An 11,443-nucleotide genomic window follows, 5' to 3' on the forward strand; every position below is an offset into this window, starting at 1 on the left:
TAGTTTCAGTGCAGCTTCAAATTGTTCAAAACGATCCCAGATGAGAGATAAGGGTCTTATCTAGAGAAACCATCACTCATTTTCTAAATTGTTTTTTTTTTTTAAATTTTATACATTTTAACCAGAAATGCTCATCTTGAACTAGCTCTCTTCTTTTTCTCTATTTGAATTCTAGCAGTGTAGACACTGCTAAGTGTAATACTGCCCTCCACAGGTTATTTAGTTACCACTTGTAGCACACTATGGGTTCAAATGTACTATAAGTAGTATCTAAATACATTTTAAATACAGAGATAGTATATTAAAAGCACATTTTAGTTCATATTTCATGCTGTCTCAAAATAGCACAGTTGAGTACAAGATGTTCTTAAGATGATCTTAAGAAGTACTAAAGAAGAATTTTTAGTATATTAAGTACAAAATTAGTGCACGAAAATAGAGCACTTTAAGTACATTATAGAAGTGTACTTTTTTCACTGGGGCACTGGGATCCCTCTAGGGAGAAATCGTGGTGATAAACACGCTACTGTATCAAAGATACGCCAAGTTCAACTGAATGCCTATATATCTGATGTTAAATCTTTGTTTGGTCAACATTCCTGATATATATTATAATGTAAACAAGAGAAGGGAACTTTATTCCACTGCATGTGTGAATGCACTAAAGTTAATTGGTTTTTATGTTAAAATATTGAATATCATAAGCCAAATCATTGGTAAAAGAACTCCTCTTGATCCAAAGCTGTGTATATTGCATATCTGTCCTCTGAGTGTTAAAATCACCAAACATGAAAGATTATTGTTAACTCTCTGTTTGCTAGAAGCTAAACATGTAACAGCGTGTACTTGGAAAAAAGAAGAAAGTCCTGGTGTGTCTCGATGGATAAAGGGGATGACCTATACCTTAGAAAAGATTACCTATTTCTGAAAAACAAACTTTATACCTTTTGGTCCATCTGGAAAATGTTCTATGACTTTTTGGAGAGTCTAGATGGTGACTGTGGAGTTGATGGACATTGAGAGTATATAGACAAATATGTTATTGCTGTTTGTTTGTTTGTTTGTTTTTGTTTTTTACTATTATTATTAGTTTAATTTCTTCTTCCTTTATTTTATCTAGTTATAATGGAAAATTTAAAATGTTGTTGAAACGTGTGATAATTTTTGATAAATAAAATTGTTGTTTAAAAAAAAAAAAAAAATCTTTGTTTGGTCAACATCTAATTAGGTTTTGTAAAGACACCAAGTTGGTTTTATCTAGCCAAAAACTGTTACCTGTAGACAGTTACATGTATTAGTGAAGCATGGAATACAACATCTTGGCTGGATCACATCTGTACAGCGGATGAACACGACTGCATAACTGACCTCAGCAGGTCTAATAATCACACCATTATCATTCATGACTAACTTCAAATTCCTGTCTCTCTATACTATTAAAAATATCCCCATAATATTTGATCCATAATTTAACAATATTCTCAGCCCCATCTATACACTTTATTATTTCTTGGCCATTGAGTTTGCTCTCATGGTTTCCTCATTTCTTTTAATAAACCATACAGCATATTTAAATTTAGCATTTGCCACTTTCTTTTTCTCATATTCTGGGCCATACCTTGCTTTACCTGTTAAGGCCCAGTTTTTAAAAGCATCTCTAGCCTCCAAATGCAGTTCAGAGACATATTCATTCCACCAAGCCCTAAAAAAAAATCACCGTTTTTTAAACTATTTTTTGGACAAAAAGGTCTACTGGCATTATTTTAAATATTTGATCATTTCATCATACATCAGACGTACATCATAAATATGTTTAGGATTCTTACAGTTAACATTATCACACATAATAGTGTAAGAAATTGTAGTCTGCCTCGACCCAGATTCCACTCCAAAGTATATTTTAGAATAAGCTCATCCCCAAAATGGCTTAATTATCATAGAGAAGAAGTCAACTGGTATATTGTTTATGTACCATTTGGTTGATCAAATCCTGAGCAAATGGTAATCAATTGTAGAATGGGAATTGGTGTGGGACACAGAGAACCATCTCAGACAGTGAGGTGTCACAACTTCATTAACATAAAGACCACAGCTGGTAAAACATGAGAAACTACATTTACATGAAGAGCGGTAAACTGTAACAGGATAAAAGGTTTGAGATTTGGATGTTCTGGGTTCATTCTGACTCTGATGAACCCAAGGTGCTACGTGTACTTTGTCACTGCTACGCTGCAATAAACTTCTTCATCGAGATCTTCAATGTCCTCATCATTTTTTCTTACAATAGTCTCAGTTGATATATCTATATTATCTAAACTCTTCTCTGTTGATAGTTTATACTGCCTCAGTTCATTTACTATAAGACTTGCCCAGTCTAATTTTCCATTAAACTCATCATAATTATCACAATTACTAAACTCAGGTAGACCTTCAATATTTAACATTAGAGATTGGTATATGGTCTGTTGTGGTCATACAAAATCTCAAGTTTCTCTATTGAGAAACTGGCAGTAAATAAAGCATGTGATCCTGATCTAATACAGCAGAACATCTAAAGCATGACAGTGAAAAATTATCAGTATTACTAGCTTTGTGTTTTACAGGATTTTTAACACACGGCGTATTACCTTAATCTATGTTAAAAGTTATATTAGTGAAACTGGTAAAATATCTAGTATAGAAAATTATAGGCCAATTGCCTGAGCAAGTATAATTTCAATAGTATTGGAGAGTATCCTTATGCAGGGCCGGCGATTGCTATAGGCGAACTAGGCGGTTGCCTAGGGCGACAAATAAGTTGGGGGCGCGGGCGCCCTCTAGGGTCGCCGTTACGTTACGTTAGGCAAGTGAGCAGTTGATGAAGAAAATGAAGCGGTCTAATAAACCCTCCGGTGCACAGGGACGAAAACGGAGAAAGCAAGAAGATAAAAGGAAAACCCAGTATAGAGGTAAATCTTCTCATCTCAGCCATTAGGCCGTGTGTCCACCAAAGCGTTTTTAGAGCGCTTGAGAGCGCTTCAGCTGCGCAGCGTTTTTTTCCGTTGAGACGCTTTGTTGCTATGATACGGAATATCCGCGGCACTGTTACTTATAACTGATTTTGTATGGAGTTTCTTTTGTGTCTTTTTTACTCAAACAAACATATTGTGTTTGAGAGTAAAACTAATTATTTTGTAATTAAAAAATATATATATTGCAAAAAAAGTCTTCTTAAGGCTCAAAAATAAAGAAGTTGATAACAGAATTATTTGCAGTGCGTGTAAATCTTTGAAAACCTTTATTTTTCCTTGTGCACTTCGAGAACTTTTCATCCCAAACCCACACATTTTGCTCTCTTTTCTGCTGTCTTTTTTGCGGGTCAAAATATTTTGCTTGCGAGGTGAATAGGTTTGCAAGCTGAAAAGTTTTGCAAGTTGAAAAGTTTTGCGAATTGAAAAGTTTTGTTTGCACGTGAAGCTGTAGCTCAGTGGGCGGTCTCTACCAACCAGGATGAAAGGCATTTTTCTATTGGTCACCCTCGATTGAAGTGACAAGTTGGCCACGCCCACTACGGTTTCCAGCCTCTGCTGCTGCCACCGAGAAGATAAGAGAAGCGAGAATGGCGAGCAACAGGTCGTTTACTGGGTAAGATAACTAATTTAATATCATAAACGCAGTGACAAGTGAACTGAATGATTCTCTCTTCTTATGCTGTCCCATTTAAATACTTAACGTTGGCTAGACCAGTCTGTAGTTAGTGTTACCGTTGACTAGATTTTATTAACGTTAGCCAACACTAGCAGCCAGAGCCACCATTAGTAACGTTTGCCGTGTGGTCGATGTCCAGTGTTGCTAGCTGAGCTGACATTCATAATCACATTTGGATTTTCTCAGCGTAAAGGTTGACATAATGTGGTGTAATACTACAAAAAAAAATTATAATCATAACCTTTATCTCCATACCAAAATCCCAGATGGCCAGACAGTGATTCATCTTTTATAAATCGTTAAAATATTAATGTCTGTGACGCTGTGACCATGGAGACTGTTGTATAGACTGTAAGTATTTTAAACGTGTAACTTTAAAATGATAAATGTTTATTATGAATAAATAGCGCTCATAAACGGCCGCGGAGATGGCATTCTCAAGTCAAACTAGCCGGGGCTTGGACCCAGAAACGGCGTTCCTTACGTCACGAGTTAACAAGCGGATATTTTTACCCCAGAACCTAGGCCCAACTCTACGAACATCGAAAATAGTGCCTCTCACTCTCAAGACTTTTTTTGCAATATATATATTTTTTAATTACAAAATAATTAGTTTTACTCTCAAACACAATATTTTTGTTTGAATAAAAAAGACACAAAAGAAACTCCATAATTTTGCAGGTAATTTGTTTCAGACTTAAAATGTTAAGGGGGGGGGGGCAATCTCGGCCCTGTCCTTATGGATGGGCTTAAAGAATATTTAAGAACTACGGATAGGCCTAGGTTTTAAAAGGAAGCATGGCACTGATTTATGCATATATTCATTAAAGGGCACCTATTATGCAAAATTCACTTTTACATGGTGTTTGACCATAAATGTGTGTTGGCAGTGTGTGAGCAAAACCACCCTAGAATGAGAAAAATCCACCCAGTGGTTTTTTTACAATCTCAATAATTCATAAGCACTGTCTCAGAACGCCCTGTTCTAAGATTGCTCTCACTGTGACGTAGAATTGCGCTAAGCCCCGCCCACGTGGTTTGATTGACAATCTGGTTTTGGCATAGACGGTAGACCCCGCCTAGCCTGGTAATACCAGACTCTGCTACTTCTCTTTGCTTCGTAGACAGAGTCTGGAATGGCATAATAGAGAAGTGTTTACTCTCTGGCTAGGTCGCGCTTGTCTGAAGTTTAAAATCATTGGTTACCCGTAAGCCAATCAGATACGTTTAGTTATGACGTATGTTATGCAGCTTCGAAGCACAGACATCATGCATCGAACTCAAATCTATGATTGAACTTCCACTATAAACCTGTTGTAAACACACACAGCTGTCAACATTGAACACTGAAAATAAGGGAGATTTCCCGGAATCCATCCCAAAAATAAGGGATTTTTTACACGATTATCATGCGCACCGTTGTCATCATCTTTTAGCTTAGGATATTTTTTCAAATGAGACCATTTTCATTTTCACGTTTCTGTGAGCTTTCGTTCGTAAACAATCAATGATACGCTCTCGAACTGAGAACCATCCAAACCATCGATCAGTGCAAACGTTTTAGGATCATGCCCAAACGTTATGTCAATCAAGCCAAACCGAAATTTGAAGGCTGATCTCTCAGGTTGACGCGCAAGCTGGGCTGACTTGAATTAAGTTTTCGTGAGGATTTATAGTTTATGGACTTTTTTGATTTCGGTAAATACATCTAGAAAGGTAAAAGCATTGATGGCATCTATAAAACAGATATCTGAAAGCCAGTGAGGAGGACGCACGAGAGGAGACCTGCGCGTTTAATTGGTATGTGTACTGTAATACTGCATTTACAAGGCTTATCAGTGGCGTGCATTTTTATCGTGAAAGTTAAAGTAGCCTACCCTTTGCGGTTGCGTCGCGGTGCCCCCGTGTTCCCATTTCTCCCGATGTCCATTGCAATTTATTTACTTCCTTTCCCGCGAGCCTTTCAAAGAAACTCCATGAGCGGAAAGACGCGTTCGGCGCATACTTGCATCGCCCGTGGTCAAGTGCAAGCCACTTCACAGACACAGATATGAACACATGATGATGCGAGCGAAATACCGTTTGAAAAAGAGTTGAATGTTCTCCATAACAGAGCGAATTACATCCCGTGTCTCGCTTCGGTTTTCGATTTCTTTAACCTACAATGTAAAACTCGGCGCTTAGCATCTACGTCATGGCTCTCAGCCCGCCCTCTGTTCGTTGATTGGCCCGGCTGTTTCCAGACCGGTGGCAAACACAAAGCTCTGACGCTGTCTCAGACTGAGTACAGAAGCGAAATGAAATTGAGCGGAAGTAGGAAGTCTGACGTAGTCAGGCTAGACCCCGCCCTCGGTGATCTGTCAACCATCCTCCATTGTTTCAACGACAGCCGGTAATGTCTCCTAAGAAACAGAAAGTGTTCTGTTGTGGGATGTAATAATGAACATAGTAGTTTTCACATCAGAGCCACTGAAAACGCAGTGGATGGATTTTATTTACGAAGGAAAGGCGCCACTCAAAATTCCAAAATACGTTTATGTTTGCGCGAATCATTTTTTGACTGACAGTTTTGAGAACGAGGGTCAATTCAAGGCAGGTCTTGCTTCAAAGTTAATCCTCAAGTGTGGATCGTTGCCTACTGTTCGCGATCCAACGTCACCCCCAGAAGAAGTAAGTGTATTTAATGTTTTTTGAGCAAATAGTCATTTCAGTCGATGTCAGCCAATTCAATAACAAATGCGTCTAAAGTTGTTGTCGTCGTCGTAGAATGTCTGTGTATATAATTTAAACCTTGTTTGCATAGTGTGTATCCACACGTATATATATATATTTTTTAAAGATATTGTATTAAAAACTGTGTATGTTTTCTGTAAAGACAAGACATCAAAATTGCTATGTTTATACAAAGGCCAGCACATCGACACGAAGCTGTAGAACGAGGGATATTGGCGTGCAGACAGAAACATCACAGCTATGCAGACAGTTATATGTCACGTATTATTTTTTGCAACAATTACAAATGTAAATAAATTAATACCTGTTCTATCTCCCTGCAGCATATATTTTCTGGTTCTGTAGCCATCTTCTCACATTTGCCACATAAGCACCTGTACGACAAGTAATGTCAACATGACGCAACCGTTCCCTCGCATAAATATAATTTCGTTTGTACTTAGCAAACGTTATCACAGTATTTGTGTTTGTAGTTTCAAAAAATTGCGCGAACGTTATCACAGTGTGTGTGTGTGTGTGTGTGTGTGTGTGTTGCACATCCATAATTGCAAAGGGGACGCGATTAAAACTCTATAAGTACATAAATGTATCAAATAACCATTCAGAGACGTCCTGCTCCATTCTCAATTGTGTTTCTTCTGCCGGAGTCTCTTCATCATCTGGGTCTGATTCCGGTTCAAACATGTACGGCTGAATGCCATACAAAACAGCGGGTCTCTCACTCTCAGCCATTCTGCTTCTGTTTATTGCCATATGTATGCAAGTTACGCCCTCATCCAAAGGCAGGGCGGGGATATGCAGCTCATTTACATTTAAGGTGGTACACACCAAAACAGCTCTTTTTAAAACAGGCCCCAAAAATGACATTTTCAAATGGTTATAATAAATTAACTGTGGGGTATTTTGTGCTGAAACTTAACAAATACATTCTGGGGACACCCAAGACCAATATTACATCTTGTAAAAAGGGGCATAATAGGTGCCCTTTAAAGGAAGTGGTTAGTAAGTTACATTACTGGTATATACATCAATCCATACAAGTTAGATGGAGTAGGAATGTCTCGACATCCTTTTATATGACAAATGGGGAATATTGTCACCTCTTCTTTTTAATTTGTATATGGATGATATTTCTATTGAGTTAAATGAATGTAAGACCGGATGTGTAAGAGGTGATAGTCTTATTAACCATTTGATGCTGATGATTTAGTTATTCTGTCCCCTTATAGAGCTGGATTACAACTGTTGCTTCATATATGTTCAAGTTATGGTGCGCAGATATCAGATTCATGGGCGTAGGTTTAGGGGGGGGACGCTAGGTACTAGTCCCTATCAATATTTTGAGATGACAAATTTGTCCCCACCAATATTTAGCAAGCTCCTTTGAACTGCTATTTGGATCTTTGCACTGCTATTTGGATCGATTCTAACGGCCAGGACGACGACAGTACAAGAAACGCCGTAATTTGATTGGCGGCGGGGTATCTGACAGGCTACACGCGCGGGCCGGGACTACTTTTGTGCTTGCACTGGCAGCGAGCGGCTGGTGTGTGTGTGTGTGCGCGCGCGCGCATGTTGACGACGCCGACGATAAGTTACCAGGGCTGTCTCTCTGCCACATACAAAGGCCAGAGTAAAAACATTTTAATATTCCGTTTTTTTTGCCCCTTTTTGTACTTTATAGATGCCACCCAAGAAGAAGAAACATAAGAAGCTTTTTCATAAAGCAGAGTCAGAGTGTAAGTAGGCAAAATAACTAGCTAGCCACACAAATAAACTAGCAGTAGTGACTGACCAGGCTTTCAAATGCAGATTCTACTGTGGAAAATAATATTAACTGGTGATAGTAACGTTATGTGTTACCCAGGATGATAGAATGCTACCTTAGCAAGTAACTGAATGTCAATTAGCCCAGGGACGTGCACAGGAATTTTGAGGGGCAGTTGCTCTGACCTAAAAAAAAAGGGCACCCCCCCCCCCCCCCAAAAAAAAAAAACCTCATGGGCTATATGAAGGACTGAGAATAACCGCGGTATAAGCGGAATAATTGACTCAGCTTCGAGTCGTGACCGAATCACGACCTCAGGTGTGCATTATTTTTCTAATAATTCAACGGCCCGTCGTCAATTATTCCTTACTTGAATCACAGCTTAAATAATGTTTTGACATCGACAACCCTTGCATTTTACCTGCGTCTAGTTAACTTTCTTTCGCTTCTCGGGTTGACATTAACACACTGACAAAATTATATTCAGAATTAAAAATATTTTTATACCACTTTTTAATGTGTGATTGTGTAAAGGTTTTCACGATATACCAACCTTTCGCGAACTTGCTTCCAACACTTGTTCTCATGGAGGCGCGGTGTGCACGGAGGGAGGGGCTGTGCGCGCGCGAGTATGTGAGAGAGACGCCTGAGTGAGAGACGCAGGGAAATGAAATGCAGCTGAACGTTTGCTCTATGAAAGACATTGACAAAGACGAAAACTAAGGACATTTAATCTATAATTTTATTTTATTTTAGTTAGTTTTGCCAAACACACATCACAGTTTTGGTTAGTAATCGTTTTTTGTAATGCCTCGTTTTTATTTTTATTTCAGTTAACGACGTTGTTTTTTCCCACCTAGTTTTCGTTTTTTCGTTCGTTTTCGTTAACGATTATAACCTTAATCACCTTTCCGACAACGTTAAGTCGTCTCTCCCGAAAACCGCGACAATCTCCTTCTAGTGCCGCTCATGCAGGCTCAGCTCAGGTGCCGGTCGCGTGCAGCGCTGCAGCCACGTAAACAGAGTTTGCCCTTCCCCTACTGACTTTCACTTTCGGACGGGTGCCCGAATATGGAAGTGAATGAGGCTTTGCGATTTTTTATTTTTATTTTTTTATTTTTATCTAGGCCTACGTGAAATTCTGCATCCATTGTACGATTTTTTTTATTTATTTTTTTCCACCTCGGAAGGGCAACGTGAGTCGAGAAGGGCATATGGGCAGTTGCCCGGGCAACCTGAGCAACCCCCCTGTGCACGTCCCTGAATTAGCCTGTACCTTAACTTAGAATCTTGCAGTCAACATAAACGGTGGATCTGAGACATTTTTCGTTTCCTACATTCTGTTTGTGTAATGTATTTGTGAGTGTAGCCTACAGGTTTTTATTTTTATTTTTTGAGAGTGCATTTTTGAGATTATACAGTTATACTAGCTCTTTAGGGACAGTATACAGGATGGTATATCGGGGTCAGGAATCCTGACTCAGGATACAATATAATGAGATGAAGTAGATTCACTTCTGTATTGTGATATTTTGTATTGCCAACAGTCTGAAATAAAAAAGGAAATCACCATTAAATCACTGGAATCTTACAACAAAAGAATTCCGGGGGGGGTGTCCCCACCAAAGCTGAGACCAAACCTACGCCCATGATCAGATTTAATAAAAAGAGTGTGGTTATGATTGTTAAATCCAAAGAGGATCTTAAGCTAAATTTGACCTTTTTATTTGTGTGTATTAAATATGGTGGATAAAATAAAATACTTGATTCACATTATTAGAAATGATCTAAATGATGATGATGATGTGCAGTGTCAGTGCTATAAGGTGTATGGACAGGCAAATATGTTGGATCGTAATTTTATATGTGCACAGATGATGTTAAAATAGCACGTTTAGAGCTTACTGTACTTGATTTTATACGCCACATCTATGGTGTAGATACAGTAAAGCTAAAATGAAAAAGCTTCAGGTATTTAATGACGCATTATGAATTTTGCTCAAGCTCCCGGTGGACAAGTGCAACTGTTTGTATTCAGTGATGTTACTTTGCATGCTGTATTAAGAGATTATATATAACTTCATGTGTCGATTAAGTGACTGGATCATCATGAATCATTCCAAATTAGGCTGTAAATCCTAATCACTAACATGTATTCATTACTTCAATGAGCTCATTGTTTCTGCTTTAAATGAATACATTGTTTAAATTAATACATTGTTAACTGTGATTTGTGTATGTACATTTCTGAAACAGTCACCTCTGATAACAGATTAATCTAAATTGAAATGTTGACATGCATTTGCTGTAAAGCTGCTTTGAAACAATATTGTAAAAAGTGTTATACAAGTAAATGTGAATTGAATTGAAAATAAAAAAAATCTTCAAGCTTATATTTTGGTGAATGTTGGTGAAATGCTATTAACTATCCACAGAAATGTTGGAAATTGTGTGAATATGAAAACAAATAAATGTATTAATTTGCATTATCATCAGAAAGTATCTGATTACATGATCTATGTTTCTGCTCATTTCAGATGAGACTGAAACACCTGAGGTTTTCTCAGAGGAGAGCTGTTAGAAATGTGTCCATCTTGAACATAATCAATGATCAGATAATAAGGTAAATGGACATACTCTGGTACACTGGAGGAGCGTCTGAATTGAGTTTCCACAGTTTTACCTCGACAGGTTTAGAGATCTGATATCAGAACATGAGGACGAGATTCCAACAAAGATACGCCAAGTTCAACTTGAATGAAGTTCAGCTGTGTTTGCAACATTTCACATTTATATTTTATAGTTTCCACATGATTTTATATCATTTTATTGATTAGTTTGTTAAATACACAATATTGCTGTTTGTTTTTACAGTATCTCTTCAGTTTAAACCATAAACACATGCGTCCACTCAAGACATCTGGAAATCTCTTTGAAAAATATGTGTAAAATAAAATTACATTTCATATCTTGTTTTTTATGCCCTAAGAGCAATAAAAACACATAGGTAATAAATCCTGACTGAGGTTATCATAATTCATGCATGAAATGGTTAATGTGTGTTCAAAAATAAACTCATCTCTGACTGAAACACATGCTTCCCTCATCTTGAATATGCATTGTATTCATAAATTAGATCTGTGTACCAGAAATATTTGCAAAATGTCCTTTAAACTTATAATGGTGGCACACTCTGGCCTACACTATCTGTTGAAAATCAGCTGTTTAAGAGATAGTTTACAAAATAAATTACTG

Source organism: Megalobrama amblycephala, linkage group LG5, assembly GCF_018812025.1.
Source record: "Megalobrama amblycephala isolate DHTTF-2021 linkage group LG5, ASM1881202v1, whole genome shotgun sequence".
NCBI lineage: Eukaryota > Metazoa > Chordata > Actinopteri > Cypriniformes > Xenocyprididae > Megalobrama > Megalobrama amblycephala.